This window comes from Peromyscus californicus, unplaced genomic scaffold, assembly GCF_007827085.1.
Source record: "Peromyscus californicus insignis strain IS unplaced genomic scaffold, ASM782708v3 Scaffold_20__1_contigs__length_68692818, whole genome shotgun sequence".
Classification (NCBI taxonomy): Eukaryota; Metazoa; Chordata; class Mammalia; order Rodentia; family Cricetidae; genus Peromyscus; species Peromyscus californicus.
Window position 1 is genome coordinate 28,520,171 of NW_026294503.1, and position 18,733 is coordinate 28,538,903.

The 18,733-nt window shown below is 39.1% G+C and overlaps 1 non-coding gene across 1 annotated transcript; it reads right to left on the reverse strand.

The window, feature by feature from the left end:
- Nucleotides 1–674: 674 nt before the first annotated feature.
- Nucleotides 675–746, reverse strand: Trnad-guc (transfer RNA aspartic acid (anticodon GUC)). Its single transcript has one exon. It is a non-coding gene; the product is annotated as a tRNA-Asp (tRNA).
- Between the last annotated feature and the right edge of the window lie 17,987 nt (nucleotides 747–18,733).

The following is an 18,733-nucleotide window of genomic DNA, read 5'->3' on the forward strand; positions in this document are numbered from 1 at the left end:
ACCTCCTTCTACAGCTTGCCAGATATGGAAAACTGTTATAAGTTAGAGGAAAAAGGAGCCAGGATAGTAGAAATGACACCTTTACTCAAAAAATAATGCTGTCTGCAGTGGGGAATAAGTAAATGCAGGAGAAGCAGAAGTCGAGTACACAGAGAGATAGAAGAAATCTGGGTACCATAGAGAGTGTCTCAGCTCTCTTGGAGTCAGTTTCCTGAGTACTTCCACTTCCTTTTTTGGGGTTAATTTCTTCCAACTGTGAGAGTATCCTAACCTTTAAAATATCCCCATTATGCTTTGAGTATGAGATATCCCAACCTTGTGTTGAATGTTTGATTCCACAACTAGTGATATGATTTTATGAATGTCCTGGAAACTTTAGCAGGTGAGGACCAGTTGGCTGAAGTAGGTCACCCATGACCTTTGGAGGTTATAGCTAGTCCTCAATCCCTTCCTGACTCAGTCATATCTATGTAGCACATTTTATTTATCCATCTGTTCATGGCTACGTACGTTGAATCCATGCCTTAGTTATTGTGGACCATGCTATGACAGTTACATGTTTTTATTTAGTTGGTAAACTTTTTTTTTTTTGGTTCAGAGATCCGCCTGGCTCTGCCTCCCGAGTGCTGGGATTAAAGGCGTGCGCCACCACCGCCCGGCAAAATTGACATGCTCTCCCCGTCGGGGAATCGAACCCCGGTCTCCCGCGTGACAGGCGGGGATACTCACCACTATACTAACGAGGAAGAGATTAGTTGGTAAACTTTTTGAGACCCAGAGTTTCTTTCCTCTTTACCTTGGAGAAGTAAGGCTGAGAGCTGACTACAACTCACTTCTGTAAAAAAAAAAAAAAATGCTTGCAACTTTGTGAACACTAGTAAGATGGTACTTACTGGTGGTCCTGTTTTCATCTTTGCTTGTGGCCTCCAGAAATCATCATGGTTGGAAACTTCACCAAGTAATACAGCAGCTTCCTTCACAAACTCCCTCTCAGGACCACTTCTACTTTAGTTGTTCCTATCCGTGTCCTCTTGGCCACGTTAAGCGATTGACTCATCAGCTGAGCTTTCCCCATCTGTTCTGACCCTGCATAACTGCTTCTTTCCTTCTCCTCATGTCTTTCCACTGTCACGCAACAGACACAGTTTTGGCTTAACTACATCAGCCATCATTCAAATTCCGATATTCTTGAGACCGAAAAGCAAATCCAGGTACTGAGGCCATTCAGGGGCAAACCAGTTTTGTGATAACCAAACCGTGATTTTTGGCTAATCTTAGACCTTGCAACTTTAGGCTTCCCTCCTTATTTCTTTGGGGATCTCATGGCTTGTTAATCCAAAGACACTTTCCATCACAGCCCCACTTTCTAGGTATTTTCTTTGGAAAGGCTTATAACACTGAAAAAGCCTTCAAGCTGCTTCACTCAACATTTTGTTCTCTTAGATGGCCAGGGCCCGGTGCTCAATTGCACCTGAGTACCTGTTCCATTCCTGGGCAACTTGCCTGGTAAACAGTTGATAACCTGAGCTTCCCATACACCTGTTTTCCCTCTGAGTTGAACCTCCAACTGCTGAATCAAATATCTAGCCCAATGCCACGGCTAGGCTAGAGTTCTGCTATTGACCACTCCCCCAAGTTCTGGGAGGATCTGGGTTGTTCTATCACTAGGATTTCTCTCAAGATCTGAGGCCCCTAAAGATCAGTGTGAGTTGCCAGAAACAAGCAACAGGCTGTCACACCCTCCTCTACACCTCTATATGCTCTTTACCCAAAAGATGTATTATTAGCAATAAAAATACTCTTCATTCCATCACCGACACTCTGGTGGAAAACATTTTAGACATCCTTCAGTTTTAGGATCATCATTAATCATTATGAGATGCATTGCCTACCCCTTAACCTTCTTTAGACTTCAGTTTCCATCATGTTTAACTTAGCAGAGAGATTGTTGGGAGAATCACAAGACAAGATGGGTACCCAAGTGATGATTGGCAAGTGGTTGTTACATATGTACAGGACTTGAAAGTTAACTGTGTGGATGATTGCTACTCAGTGTTGCTTGATGACCTACAGGTGTGTTTTCAGGCAGGCCTTGGAAGCCAAAACGTATCTCCTAGGTGTGTCTCAGAATGCTAGTGTAGAAAGAGAAATTAGAGATCATCTCATTCAAAGATTAAAAGTTGCTAAATATTTAGATAAAAACTGATGGTTTTAATCATTCAGGGAATTGAAAAAAATATATAGTCACCATCATTTACATATAATGAGACTTTACATCACAGTGCATATTTCAGACATCTCCTTATGTTTTAAAGAACATATTTTATTTGTTATTTGACAATTCCATACATGTACACATTGTATCTTGATTATACCTACATCCAGTCTGTAAATATCTTTAAAAAGTTGTTTTATAATCTGAATAAACATACAGGTAAAGGCATGTACCAGTTGGGACTGTATGAACCATTCTATAACAAAATTAAGGGCATTGCAGTTGCTCGGGTAGTTCCCAGCCTAGATGGTCCACATCACAGAAACTTTCCCAGGATGAATCCATAATATGCTTTGGAAATAACATTTTATCCCCACCTCAGACCTCCTACTTTGTCATCTCACACTGAAAATGAGGAAACTAAAGCCCCCAGTTCTCTTTTTCTTTGGCCCTGTATGTTCTTGGGCACTGTAATTCTTTGGCACTATATAGTCTTTGGCTGTATAGTCTGTGGCACTGTAAATTATTTCCTGTCTGGATCTGTCCTCTAAGCACTCAACTACATAGGAGAGCAGATAGTCTACTTCGTTGTGCTTTTACATTAATTTCATGCTATTTTATTCTTAACCAGTGGCAGAGTTCTTTACAGAATGTTTTCAAAAACATTAACAGATTCTTTCTCCTTTTACTGCTCCCTACACCCGTTTCCTAGGGACAATGTTTAACCTCTCTAGAAAACATCTTGGCAGGTTTGTATGAAAATGACAACAAACCATGTGCATGTATGATGTTCTCAATTCAAAAAGAAAAGAAAATATGAAAATCAAGAGTAACGTCAGAACATGTGATCAATGTTCTTGGTAGTTAGAGAGTGTTTAAATGAGCCTGACCTTAGACGATCTGCATAGGAGCTATGAGGCAGGAAAGGCAGACAGCAACACTGCCTTCAGGCATATAAGAGAACCCTCAAAACTGAAGATTTATGAGACTATTCAACAATTTATCCCAACATGAACTAGAAGCAGGAGACAAGTGAGTTGAACTGAAAATAATACACAAAGTTGAGACCAGAACCCAGTCTCCTCGTCTCTGTCTAGAGCACCAGGAATGAGACAGAGTCAGGAAGAACCTCGGGAATAATGGGTTCCAAATTCTTCACCTGACTTGAGTCACTGCCTCCTCTCTGTTACAACTGCCAAAGGTGGGTTTAGAACATGGAGTTCTGCAGCTTCGCCAAGAATTCTTTTCTGTTTCACACCAATTTCCCATGGCAAGAGTTCTATATAAGAAAATGTGAACCAGGAGAGCTAAATCTAGTAAACTTTCAAAAGGCGGAGGCGATCAGGCTGACTCAATGCATTTTGATGACGCATTGATTAATGCACCGCAATTTTTCTCTGTAGCTGAAATCTATTTTTAAGTGAATCGATAAATATTTATGTATTCTGACTGCCCACCTTTGTCCTTCCATTGTGTCCTCTTTGTTTCTAATTCTACAAGTATTTTCTTAGCACCCCTTTACTATTTCAGATCGCTAATGTATTATGGTGAAACAGTGTACAGAGATAGAGCCAGAAGGAGGTATGTTTAAATACCTTGGTTTTCCCTTGCCAGATCATAATATCAGTGGTTTCTTTGAATCACCACTCTTGCCTTACTGATAGACTGGCCCTCTTTTCTGTGTGTTGAAGTACGCTCACTGACACCATTCTCAACTCCCTGGTTGAAAGGTCCTGAATTCCTAATCTCTGTTTCAATGTTTGTTAAATTAACTACCTATGTATGTCACAACCATGACAGAGGGGGATAGAATGTTGTTATTTCTACAATTTGTTAGCTGTGCAATATGGACCACTTTTTGTCCTAACTGAACTTTTTTCATTCACTCATATGCTGGTGACTTCAAATGGTGCAGACAGTGATATAGGAAAAGGAGATACTGCCAGGACAACAGACCTTTGATTCTGATGTTCTAGGGAATAGACAGACACAATAAAAGCCGATAAAATATCACACAGTGATGAACATAATACAAACGTAATGGTGTGAAGCTACATGGCCATACACAACTGGATATTTCGCAGTGCTTCTAATTGTCCCTACAATCCTATGATGGATTTTATATTAATTTCCCCTATTTGCATCTTCAATTATGAAGAGCATAGATCTTGTTAATTTTACTTCTAAACTTACAATTCATGTATGGTGTCAATTATATTGAATATGCTCAATAAAAGCTTGTTCACACTCCAAATATCAGTATTTTCCCTAACCTTACCTTTTCGATAATTTCTTACTATATATTTTAAAGGCATCCATTTTATAAGCTCACTCATAAATATTTATGAAATGAAGCCAGCTTGTGAGCAAATAGCAAAGAGGCAAATATTAAAATACTTAAAGAGTTTCAAAATATGAAAATGAATAAATATATAAGACAAAGTTGGACAAAAACTGACACTGGATATAAACCTTTCAAATTCTAATAGTATCATTACCTCTAGAAAGGTATTTATTTTTTCCCAGATCAATTTTTTCATCTGAAGAATAGGGCAAATGATATCTATGTTGTGCCCTGAAGAGAGTCAATGCATTATACATATAAAGAAAGGACTCATTTACAATAATAATAAGTCACCTCTTTGAATGTCTACTTTGTATGAGTGTCTCATATTTATTAAGACAGAAGCCAATAGTGATTGATCAGCTTCTCAAATCGTAATATGCAATCCAATGTTTCTAATCATTTCTAAAGTAATAAAAGACCATAACATAGGCCCTTGTAGTCTATATAGGATGTGTCCTCCATAGTATCCTGTGCTGGATGATTGATTCCCAACTGGTGACAGTCTCTTGTGAGATTCAAGTTTTAGGAGAGAAGTAGAATATACAGGGGAAGTAGGTTACAGGGGCAGGCCCCTGGGGCCTGAATCTTGTCTTTGGCTCCTGTCTCTTTTTTTTTGTTTTGTTTTTTTTTTTGTTTTTTCGAGACAGGGTTTCTCTGTGTAGCTTTGCGCCTTTCCTGGGACTCACTTGGTAGCCCAGGCTGGCCTCGAACTCACAGAGATCCGCCTGGCTCTGCCTCCCGAGTGCTGGGATTAAAGGCGTGCGCCACCACCGCCTGGCTGGCTCCTGTCTCTTATTCTCTCTTTTTTTCTGTTCATCCTAAGATCAACAGTCTCCCCCTACATATCCTCCTGCTGCCATGATGTTCTGATCAATTGCATAGTACCAAACACTTATGGATGGAACCTTCTGAAACTGTGAGTTCAGTTTTGAGACTCATAAGTTTTAGGTCAAATTTCTGTAAAAATGATAATAGCACATTAAACTGATAACAAAGACTGATCAGTGTTGTGACATAACTGACCAATTATATGACACCATATATGAATTAGAAGTTGAGCTTAAGACTTTTGAACTGAATTATGAGAGGATTGTGGAAGTATTTGGAGAAGCAAGATAATACACACTTAAAATGCTATAATCACAGGCAAATAGAAGATTCTGGTTGGATCTCAGAGGACCAGAATTCCAAAAACAATGAAGAAATGAAGGCTAGGCTTGCATTGTTTTAATGAAAATGCAGACATTTTTGAGAATTATCCTAGAGGCCACGTGTATTACATTCTGGAAGGGATTTATCTATAGTTCATTGTGCACTGAGGTGTGTGTGTGTGTGTGTGTGTGTGTGTGTGTGTGTGTGTGTGTGTATGTATGTATGTATGTGCATGTGTGTGCGTACTGGAAATTTGAGGCTGAATGTAAAAGAAATGGGTCAGTTAACTTGGTGGACAAAATTTCAAGCTACAGAACGGTAATTTTTTGTGTAATGTTAGTCAAGTTTACAATAAAGAATCAGGATAAAGAAACAGAGTAGGAGGATTTGAAAAGCATGCAATCAGACCTCAAAGGGAGGTGGTTGAAAGTTATAGATAAGGAGGGTCCATTTGTTAAAGGTATTAGCACCATTTAAAGAAGGCAATTGGTTTACAAAGGGAAACTAGAAGAGATGTCTTGATGAGGCTTCAGGAATTTTCCAGGCCATACACATTGCAGGATCCAGAGTATAAAACTACAAACTTGAAAGACTTTATCTTGAGAAAAGAGAGAGCCATAATTGTGCCCCCCTCCACGCACAGGGAAGTGTTTTCCTGAGTTCACCTGGCAAGGCATGGAGAGGTCATTAGAAGTATGGTTCAAGGGAGACTGACTAGTGCTCAGGCTGGCAGAAGATCTTGGTATTATCCATGTGACATTGGATTTGCATGCATATAGAACACAAGAGTTATAGGGTCATGGTGGCTTCTACTCTAATCCCAAAGGAATGCTTAAAGGAACCAAGCAATCAATGTGTGGTGGGGCCGTAGTTCCTACAGGCAGTTCTTGAAAGCATGATATGGGAAGATTTGAGGATGAAACTTGAGATTCAGTGATGACCCCAAGATATTGGAGATTTCAGAAATGCAAAATGTATGCTAAGTAAATCTATAGGTAATAAGTATAGCTAGCCCAATACAGAGAGGTCATATGATCTGAAAAGAGCAGTTTACAGGGGTAAAGCTATCAAAGCCATTGGAACTTCATACGTGGATATCATATGTCATGGGTGATGGAAATAAACTACATCATTTAATATTTATCTTGATGTATTGAGGTAATACTTTGGTCCCACCCTCCTTTCTATGCCCTGCTTCCTCCCTTTTGAAATAGCAGTGTTTATACTACTATAACTTGGAAGTCTGTAACCTTCCTTTTTTATTTTTATAAGGGTACACAACTATGAATTTGGTTTTAAGTCAGAAAGACTTTTATCTGGGACTTTTGAACAGTGTTGGAGTTGCTACAAAAAAGGTTGGCTCACCATGATATGGCCCTGAGCCTTTGGGGGTTAGAGAAAGATTAGTGTTCAGATGAAAAATGTGCCCCATAGAATCATATACAGGATGTTTGCTCCTAATTTATAGCTCTATTTTGGGAAGTTGTGAGAATGTTAGAATACTGGAGAAAGAAGATCCCTGGAGGATAGGTCTATGTGTATGTCTTGTCCCTAGCTGACTCTTACTCTGCTTCTTATCTACCATGATGAAGCTCTTCTGTCATGCTGGCATGGATCCTCAGAAACAGTAAGCCCAAATAAGCCTTTCCTCCCTTAAGCTGTGTTCTCAGTTAAGATTGTTCCAGTGATCGGACATAGCTAAAGCAACACTCAACGAAATCAGCTGCTACAATTTAAGTTATTAATTTCTATTACACTTTCTCACTAGCAATAATTGCATAATCCACAGTAAAGATTTTAAAGAGAAACCAAAGAATCATAGCCCAAGATTCCTGCTGTAAAGCTGTATGATCCAAACTAAGGGAAAAAAAGTATGTCCTCATTGACCAGGAACTGCTGCTGTTTGATCTGGTTGCCATGTATAAATATAGAGCCTGCATAGGATTGGACTAGGTCCTCTGCATAAGCGAGACAGTTGTGTAGCTTGATCCTTTTGGGGGGGCCCTGGCAGTGGGATCAGGATCAATTCTTGGTTCATGAGCTGGCTTTTTGGAGCCCACTACCTATGGTGGGACACCTTGCACAGCCTGGAGGCAGGGGGAGGAGCTTGGATCTGCCTCAACTGAGTGTATCTTTTCCAGGAGGAGGGGATGCGGAGTGGGTTGGTGGGGAAAGCTGGTGGGGGGGAGTGGGAGGAGGGATGAGATGGAGATCTGTGGTTGGTATGTAAAATGCATAAAAATTTCTTAATAAATAAAAAAATATATAAACTATGAAAAAGTTTATAACTTTCCTTTTATAATAGTCCCTGATTTATTGAGGTACCCCATCCTAATTGACTCACATCCAAAGCCAAGGTTTTACAGAAGCCAGAGGAGGAAAACAGAAGAATGAGGATATAAGGTAGCTTCAATCTGTAAACATGTCTTTCCAGTCACAAACATGTCTTCAAAAGATGCTTTGATTTATGTGTCCAGTTTCATGGCAACGGGAGGTGTGAAAGATTTGTCACCTTAGATTTTGAGGATCTAGTTATTTACACTCTAGAAGTATGTCTCCACCTCCAAGGGATGATAGAGGAATGGTATGTGAGTTATCACGTTAATGGGAGGGCTACAAAAATCAATGGCAGGATCAGGGATGGGAGCCATTTAATCTCATTTTTGCAGCTCAAGATGCCAGCACATCCATCTTTCTCAAGAGTATGCACACAGCTCTATTAGGCACTGGGTATGCTATAATTCTACTGTAATTGCAGTAGCATTATAAATTATCATCCTAATATCATGGACTGCGTGCATGGGAGCTCCGGCTCATGGCTCTCTGTTTTCGCCATGTGCAACCATTTATTTTTGGAGATGATACAAGAAGCTATGAGCATAAATATACCCATGTCTTCCTGTCACATGATTGGTCTGCTGTCTGCCTATGTGATCAGCTTTTTAAGAGCCTGGAATGAAATGAGTGAAGGGAGCTTTGTGTTCTGCACGTAGCATTACTACTGACCAGCTATGCAACCTTGTGAAGGTCACATGCCCTCCATCAACTTCTTGCTATGTAAAATTAGAACATTAAATTGACTCACAAATATGTAGATATTAGCTGCTTTTGCTTTCTTCTCATTTTGGGGTGGCCATTTTGCATATTACGTACATGACTTTTTTTTTTTTTAACATTTGCCCAGACACAATAAAGCATCACATCATAATCATACATGCTGCTGTGGCAGTTTTCCTCAGTTTTTATGTTTGAGTGACACTTAGAGATTGAAGCCACAATTTTATTTTCTATTAGCAGTTTTAGTTGATTTTATACAACTTCTGATCTAGCTCCTTATTTCTCTTATGAGATATGGCAGTAGAACCCAGCTTATACACAGCTGATGCTAAGAGAATCCTCCTGGAATGATCTCCTGCCTGTGCCTTCTCCTCATTCTTATTCTTCACTGACGTCCTAACTTTTGACATTATGCTATGCTCTTGTCATGTACAAATATGATGGGTCTCATTCACAGCTATCCTGGGACATAGGCAGTTTGACGGCCTCCGGGTAGACATGCCCGCTTAGGGGTCGAAACATTTAACTACATCACCACAATAAAGGATTAAGCTCTGAGCCATTAAATGTTAACCTTGAGCCTGCAGGCATTCTTAGGATCAAACTTCTATTGCTTTTGAAAAACATGGTGTTGAAGGCAACATTGCCTAATGCATCTGTCTATCAGGCACAGAACAACTCCTTTATTTCTAGGAAGTTCTGGAAAGTTTAAAGTTAGATTGGCCTGAAGGAAGTAGGTCACTGGGGCGGGTTCTTGGAGGTAACTTGTCCATGATCCCCCCTTTTTTTTACTCTCTTTGATCGCTGTCCACCGTGCTATAAGCTTCTCTGCAATGCTTTCCCCTCTGCGAGGGACCGACCAGCCTCTCAGAAACCATGATCCCAAATACATCTTTCTTCTTCTCAAGTTATTGCCTGCCAAATCCTGGATATCCACCAGCCTCTCAGAAACCATGAGCCCAAATACATCTTTCTTCTTCTCAAGTTATTGCCTGCCAAATCCTGGATATCCACACCATATCATCTCTTCTGAATCTCTAGCCTTCTTTTCTGGTTTTAAAGCCCATAGTTAGATAGCAAATCAGGGAGTTAAAAGGACCTTCTTAGTCTTTTTTTTTAAAGCTGGAAATTGAACCCAGGCCTCACTCATTGTAGTGAGCATTATACCACTATGTCATATCCAGCCTTTCCTATTTTTTCTAAAGTATTTTTGAAACCTTGTCTCATTGGCTGTGATGAATGGTACTGTATCCACTCTTGATAATTACTCACTTCCCAAGGACACCCCCTTTCTATCTTAGGCTTTCTTTATTTGACAGCACATGGATCGGAAGGAATAGAAGGTGATGACTTGATAGAGCTAATCTTCCTAATTTCAGTTCTGAGTAAACTTTTGGGAAGATGGCAATTCTTATCAGTCAGTGATTACCTTAATGAAAAGAGGGTTTGGCTCTGTGGACCCTCGCCTTAAAAAGTAACTATCTTATCAAGTGCTAAAGTAAAACTTGTGAGATAAAAAAAGAAATCAGTTCATATCTCTTGTCAGCCTAAAAGTCTTCATTTTCTTCACATCTCATTCAGAGGAAAAGATAAAGTTCTTAAAATGATTTGCAAAATTGTATTAATATTACTCCCCCATTTCTTCTTCTCCTGCATAGTTCTTAATTCCTTGGAAGCTTGGGACTCCATGTCCTTTGTCCAAACATTTGGCCTTAAAGCTTCAGTGCTTAGTGTTCTTCCTTCCTTGAAGATTTGCATGTCTCCATCAAATCTTCTATGTCTTTCCCCACATGTCACACCTCCCTCAAGGCTGTATCCAAGACAACAAGTCCTTTGTTTCTTGATAGCCTTTATGTTCCTTACTATGCTTTGTAGTTCTCTAGATGATCCCCTATTCTTTTCTTTACATTTATTCTTTCTCTTTTCTCATATATCCTGATTATAGTTTACCCCCCCTCTACTTCTCCCAGTTCCTCCCCACTGCCCCTCCCACTCACATCCACTCCTTTTATGTCTCTCATTAGAAAAGAACAGGCTTCTAAGAGATAGCAACCAAATATGACAAAATAAAATATAATAAGATGAAGCAAAAACTATCATATTGAAATTGGACATGGCAACCCAACAGGAGGAAAAGAGTCCCAAGAGCAGGCACAAGAATCAGAGACCAACTTGTTCTCACAGTCAGGAGTCCCAGAAAAATACTAAGCTAAAAGCTATAATATATATACAGAGGAAATGGTATAGATACATGTAGGCCCTGTGCTTGCTGCTTCGATCTCTATGAGATCATATGCACTTTGCTTATTTGATTCAGTGGGCCTTGTTCTTCTTGTGTCCTCAATGCCCTATGGATTTATTTTTCCTTTTCCAAGACAGGGTTTCTCTGTGTAGCTTTGGTGCCTGTCCTGGATCTCACTCTGTATAACAGGCTGGCCTCGAACTCACAGAGATCTGCCTGGCTCTGCCTCCCAAGTGCTGGGATTAAAGGCTTTCACCACCACTGCCCTGCTTGCCCTGTGGCTCTTACATTCATCCCTTCTCCCTCTTCTTCCACAGGATTCCCTGGACTCTGAGGGGAGGGATTTGATGGAGACCTCCAATTTAGGTTCTCTCTCCTCATAAAGTCAGGATGTTTGTCTCTGCATCTGTTCCCCTCTGTTGCCAAAAGAAGCCTCTCTGATGATGCCTGGATAAGGTGCTGATCTATAACTATAGCAGAATGTCATTAGGAATAATTCTATCTATCTATCTATCTATCTATCTATCTATCTATCTATCTATCTTAAGATCAGTAGTGTTTGGTTTTACCCTAGGTCTCTGGGCTATCTAGTCTCTGGTTCTTAGTTACCCAAGCAGTTATGGCACTCTCTTGGCAAACAATTCAATTGAATGCAACATAGTCCTGCTACTGGAAGCCTCACCTGGCTATAAGGAACAGCCAGTGGAGACTCCCTATCTCCCTTTCCTAGGAGTCCTCATTAGGATCACTTTCATAGATTCCGGGAAGTTTCCACTGCATTAGGTTTTCATACTATCCCCCAAATGCCTCCCCAGTGCCAGGCATCTCTTTCTGCACTCTTTCCCTCCATCCCTTTCAGCCTGATCCCCCACTCTGATCTCCACTTTTTCTCAGTCCAACCATAAAATCTATTCTATTTCCTCCTCCCAGGGAGATTTCTGCATCCCCCTAGACCCATCTTCTTTATGTAACCTCTCTGGGTCTAGAGATTGTTACTTGCTTATCATTTACTTAATGGTTAATATCCCCTTATAAGTGAATACATACCATATTCTGTCTTTCTGGGCCTGAGTTACCTCACTCAAGATGATTTTTTTTTTCTAGTTCCATCCATTTGCCAGGAATTTTCATGATATCATTTTTTTAAAGAGCTGCATAATATTCCACTGTGTATATGTACAACAATATGATTTTTATTACTGTAGCTCTATAGTACAACTTGAAATCAGGAATGGTGGGACCTCCAGCAATTCTTTCATCATTCAGGATTGTTTTAGCTATCCCGAGTTCTTTTATTTTCCATGTGAAGGTGAGAATTTTCCTTTCAAGATATGTAAATGATTGTTTTGGAATTTTGATGAGTATTGCATTGAATCTGTATGCTGTTTTTGGTATGATGGCTATTTTTACTATGTTAATTCTACTGATCCATGAGCATGAGAGATCTTTCCATCTTCTGATATCTTCAATTTCTTTCTTCAAAGACTTGAAGTTTTTAGTCATACAAGTCTTTCATTTGTTGGACTAGAGTCACCCCACATTATTTTATATTATTTGAAGCTATTGTGAAAAATGTTGTTTCTCTGATTTCTTTCTCAGTCTATTTGTCATTTGCTTAAAAGAGGGCTACTTGTTTTATTTTAGTTAATCTTGCATCCAGCCACTTTGCTGAAAGTATTTATCAGCTGTAGCAGTTCCCTGGTGAATTTTTAGGGTCACTGCATTCTATCGTATCTTCCATAAAGAACTATACTTTCATTTCCTCTTTTACAATTTGTATCTCCTCAATCCCCTTCAGTTTTCTTCGTGCTCTAGATAAAGTCTCAAGTATTATATTGAATAGGTATGGAGAAAGAGGTCAGCCTTCTCTTATTTAGTGGAATTGCTTTGAGTTTCTCTTTAATTGATGTTGGCTATAAAATTGCTGTAAGATGTGTGTGTGTGTGTGTGTGTGTGTGTGTGTGTGTGTGTGTGTGTGTGTGTGTTTAGGTATGTCTCTTGTGTCCTTAATCTCTCCAGGACTTTTATCATGAAGGGGTGTTGGATTTTGTCAAAGGTCTTTTTTGTATATAATGAGGTGACCATTTTTTTCCTTCAGTATGCTTGTGTGGTGGATTACATTGACAGATTTTTGAATGTTGAATCATCCTTGCATCTCTGGAATGAAGCCTACTTGATCATGTTGGATGATCTTTTCAATGTGTTCTTGAAGTAGGTTTGTAAGTATTTTATTAAGTATTTTTACATCTATGTCCAAAAGGAAAATTGATCTATAATTCTATTTCTTTGTTGAATCTTCATGTGATTTAGAAAACAGGGCAACTATGGCCTTATAAAATGGACTGGGAAATATTCCTTCTGTTTGTACTTTGTGGAATAATTTTAGGAATATCAGCATTAACTCTTCTTTGAAAGTCTGGTAGAATTTTGCACTAAAACCATTTGGACCTGGGCAGTTTTTTACTTGGGAGAGTTTTAATGACTGCTTCTATTTCCTTAGGGGTTATAGGACTATTTAAATTGTTTATCTCATCTTGATTTAACTTTGGTAAGTGGTCCCTACTGAGAAAATTATCCATTTCCAACCTGTTGGAGTACAGGTTTTTAAAACTATATCCTTATGATTCTCTGGATTACCTTGGTGTTTGTTGTTACATCCCCTTACTCAGTTCTGATTTTTGTTATTTGGATATTCTCTCTTTTCCTTTCAGTTAGTTTGGATAAGGTTTGCCTATCTGGGTGATTTTTCTCAAAGAACCAACTCTTTGTTTCATTGATTCTTTGTATTGCTCTCTTTGTTTCTTGATTTCAGCCCTCAGTTTGATTATTTCTTGCCATTTACTCCTCTTGGGTGTGCTTAGTTCTTTTTGTTCTAGATATTTCAGGTTTGCTGTTAAGTTGCTAGTATGAGATCTTTCCAATTATTTTATATAGGCACTAATGCTATGAACTTTCCTCTTAGCACTCCTTTCACTGTGTCCCATATGTTGGGTATGCTCTGTATTAATTTTCATTGAAATCTATAAAGTCATTAATTTCTTTCTTATTTTCTGTCCTGACCCATTTTTCATTCAGTTGTTCAATTTCCATGAATTTGTAAGCTTTCTGTTGCTTTTGTTGTTGTTGATTTTCAGCTTTAATCCATGTTATTCTGATAGGATTCAGGGAGTTATTCAAATTTTCTTTTATCTTTTGAGACTTGCTTTTTGTCTGGATATGTGATCAATGAGAAAATTCCATGAGGTGTAGAGAAGAAGGTATATTCTTTTATGTTTGGGTGGAATGTTCTATAAATATCTGTTAGGCCTACTTGTTTTATAAAGTCTGTTAGTACTATTATTTCTCTGTTTAATTTTTGTCTGGATGACCTGTCCATTGGTGTGAGTAGGGTATTCAAGCCTTTCTCCATCAGTATGTGAAGGTCAATATGTGATTTAAGCTGTAGTAGTATTTCTTGTATAAATTTGGGTGTCCTTATGTTGGGGGCATAGATGTTAAGAAGTGAAATGCCATCTTGGTCGATTTTTTCTTTGAGAGTGTGCAGTGTCCTCTATCTCTTTTGATTAATTTTGGCTTGAAGTCTATTTTGTTAGATATTAAAGTGGCTATATAAGCTTGCTCCTTAGGTCCATTTGCTCGGAATATACTTTTCCAACACTTACACCCTGAGGTAATGCCTATGCTTGGTGTTGGGGTATATTTCTTGGTTGTAGCAGAAGGATGGATCCTGTTTACGATTCTAGTCTGTTAGTCTGTGTTTTTTATTAGAGATTGAGACCATTGATATTGAGAGATATCAATGACCAATTGTAGCTAGAGTTTTCCTGCTTGGCCCACAGTCAGGACAAATCTCTCTCACCTGCCAGTCCCACAGCCGCTCAGACCCGACCAAGAAAACACAGAGACTTATATTGCTTACAAACTGTATGGCCATGGCAGGCTTCTTGCTAACTGTTCTTACAGCTTAAATTAATCCATTTCCATTAATCTATACCTTGCCACATGGCTCGTGGCTTACCGGCATCTTCACATGCTGTTTCTCATTGTGGCGGCTGGCAGTGTCTCTGTCAGCCTTCCACTTCCCAGCTTTATTCTCCTCCTTGTCCCGCCTATACTTCCTGCCTGGCCACTGGCCAATCAGTGATTTATTTTTTGACCAATTAGCAACACATTTGACATACAGACCATCCCACAGCAACCAATAATTGTTAATTCCTGTTATTTTTGTTGTTTGTTGTTGTTGGTAGTGTGTGTGTGTGTGTGTGTGTGTGTGTGTGTGTGTGTGTGTGTGTGTGTGTTTTCCTTCTTTTTATTTAGTTGATGTGACATTTTTTATTTCCTGTTTTTCAGGTGTGTAGTTAACCTCCTTAGGTTGGAGTTTTCTTTCTAGCACCTTCTATAGGGCTAAATTTGTACATAGGTGATTTTCTTCTTCCAGCTACGTCTTTGTCCAGCTGTGTTACCTCACCATTAACCTCTTCATATAGTTTATTGGTGTTTTATCTGGCTGTGATACTTCTATTTGTAGTTTTTGTTAACAATTAAAGGAGAAAGAGGCCATGAATTAGAGAAACAAGAAGGGTATACATGGAAGGGGTTGGAGGGATAAAAGGGAAGTTGGGAAATAGTGTAATTATGTTATAATTAAAAACATTATTAAAAAAATCTAAGGGTTTAGAGAAATGGCTCAGTTCTTTAGATCACTGGATGCTTTTCTGAAGGACCTGGGTTCAATTCCTAGTACCCACGTGGCAGCTCACTATCATCTGTATCTCTAGTTCCATAGAATCTGAGTGGTCCACTGGCCTTTGCATGCACCAGGCACACCTGCGGTTCACAGACACATGCAGCAAACACTCACACACATAAAATAGTAAAATAAATGTAAAAACGACCAATTTTTTTATTAATATATACTGAGTACATTGTACACATTTTTTTTTCTGTTAGATCATTGTCTCATTTTGTTTCTTTTCATTTATTAGTATTTTAGTCTAATAGTATTTTAAATTATTTTTATATCCATTTCACTACTACTCTCTTGACAAAATGGATTTTTATAAGTGGGGAAGATCATCAAAAATTTCATACCTACTGGTTCTTTCTACATCTGGAGATTTTACAATTTCTGAAAATAAAGCACATCTGCTTCTATTGAACTAACTTGGTCAAAAGGGTAATGACTTCTATATTTTTTCTTGTGAAAATCACAGGCAGAAAGTGCATGCTCTCTGAGTTCTGATGTGCTGGGCCATCTTCTCACTTCTTTTATTTAATTATTTAATTAAGATATTTTTAATTTATTTTACATATCAACCACAGACCCCTCTCTCATCCCTCTCCCTGCTCCCCCCACAGCCTTCTCTCTGTCTTCTCACCAGCCCCTCCTCCAAGAAGTCCTTCCACGGGGTGTGAGCAAAGCCTTGTACAATCAGTTGAGGCAGGTCCAAGCCCCTCCATCCCTCTGCATCTTGTTACTCCACATCACTTCCTATATTTGCCTTGTCTGAATCTTAATGTCATAGAAGCTTTTTAGATGTATTTTGGATATTATGGAGTACAACACTTTACAAGGTTTATCCAAATATAAGTTGAAACCTTCTCAAATTCTTAAAAATTCTTTTGCTGCCTTTAAACCTTTGTTTCTCCAAAGCTACGTGAAAAGTGCTGACTGTCCAGTTATGCTCAAGGAGAATTAGTTGTTCCTTGTCATTGACTATTTTAATTCTCATTAGAATTTTCTAGAGTGGGCTACTTTCCTCAGCTTTTGTGTATGTTCTGAGCTTTTTGAAGTAAGGACATAGTTTTTCTTCTCCCTAGACTCCTATAAAAAGATAACCTAAGAATAGAAGAAGTGTGAAACATTCATTCTGCTATTGAGAGCTACTATGTCCTATGTCTATAAAAGCTTTTACTTTTTAAAAAAGGCAATGCTAGGAGGGTCAACATCATGACTGGGATACCCATAGAGACAGCTGACCCGAGCTCCTGGAAGCTCATGGACTCTAGACCAACATCTAGGGAGCCTGCATGGGACCAACATAGCATTTGGGTGACAGTTGTGCAGCTTGGTCTGTTGGTAGGGCCCCTGGCAGTGGGACTAGAAACTGTGCATGAGCTAGCTTTTTGGAACCTATTCCCCATGCTGGGATGCCTCACTCAGCCTTGATGCAGAGTGGAGGAGCTTGGTCCTGCCTCAACTTGATATGCCATGCTTTGTTGACTCCCATGGGCGGTCTTATCTTTTCTGAGGAATGGATGGAGGGAGGGTAGAAAGAAGGTGGGTAGAGGGAATAGGAGGAGAGGAGGGAACAGAAACTGTGGTTGGTATGTAAAATAAAAAAAAATAAAGATTTTAAAAAAGGCAATGCTTGCTTGTGGTTATAGAACATGATTTTTTTGAGCTGGAAGGACCATTGTTCCATAGGTACATCTTTCCTAACATATCACTTGACTGATAAAGAAACAATGCTAAGAATCTAAAGGTGCCTTTGTCCATGGTTTTGGTGCTAGAGTGTTGATCTTAAAAGACGCCATATGTAAAAGTGAGTTGGAGGGCATAGGGCAGGTCAGATTCTGGGATCCTATCCAGACAATGTACAGCAGTGTGAAGGGTTCCTGTATTGTCCACAGTGCTCTGGTTCTTTTCCTTTCTTTTACCTTTGAAGTTGAAAGTAAGAGTGGGAATCTGGGGGCGGAAACATCTCCAGTGGGAGGAGTCCAGCACATTTTCCTAACACTGCTTTCCTCACTGTGGGCTCCAGTGTGTTGATCTCTTAGGTCTCTTTCACATGGGCCCACCTAGAGGATCATAGATTTGTGTCAGAGCTTACAGGGTAGTAAAAACCCCTAGACTTTTGTCTTCTTTGTACTTGCTCCAAGAACTATTCTCAGTCATATAACCAAAGGACTTATAGACAGAGCGAACATCAGGAAAAAATCTTAAGTATAAAAAGTGACAGTTGATTCCTCAGTTTCTATTTTCTTTTGTATGTGCAAATTATAGAATGGGTGGCTGGACCACAACAGGAATAGGTATCCATGGATCCTATAGATACTGCTTATATTCATCTTCAAACTCTCCATGGACTTTGCACTACTCTGTTTCACCCTCACTAAATACAATTTGAGAAGTTGGTATTGTGTTGTTAGTGAATGCAAATACTGTTGAGCATGGCACTAGGAAAAATTATCCTAACTTTAATTGCAACCACGTAACTACTTAAGCAAAATCATATGCTTAATCACTCCCTAATATTTTTAGAGTGTTAGTTCAATCTGTGCAGCAGATGTTTTTTAAGATGTGTTGTTAGCTGGCCAGGCTGACTATGGGCATGCTTATATTATGATCACATTAGCAGTGCGAACAAATAGACCACAACGGGAGTGTGTGAAACAGCAGGGCAAGGCAGTTTATAATGGAGCCTCTCCTTGGTAAGGAACTTGGCACCTGCTGCTCTTCGAACATCGCTGTAGTAGATTAATTTCTCCTTCCTGTCAGAAATTTTGAGATGGGAATTTCTGGCTTTAAACAAACAAAACAAAACATGCTTTGTTGTAAACTCTTTTGCATTTTAATTATTTCTTCTATATTTTGAAATTATAATATAGTTACATCATTTCTCTCTTCCCTTTCCTCCCACCAAACTCTCCTTAATATGTCTTCGTGTTGTCTTTCAAGTTCATGGCTTCTTTTTTGAGATTAATTTTTTTCAAGCAG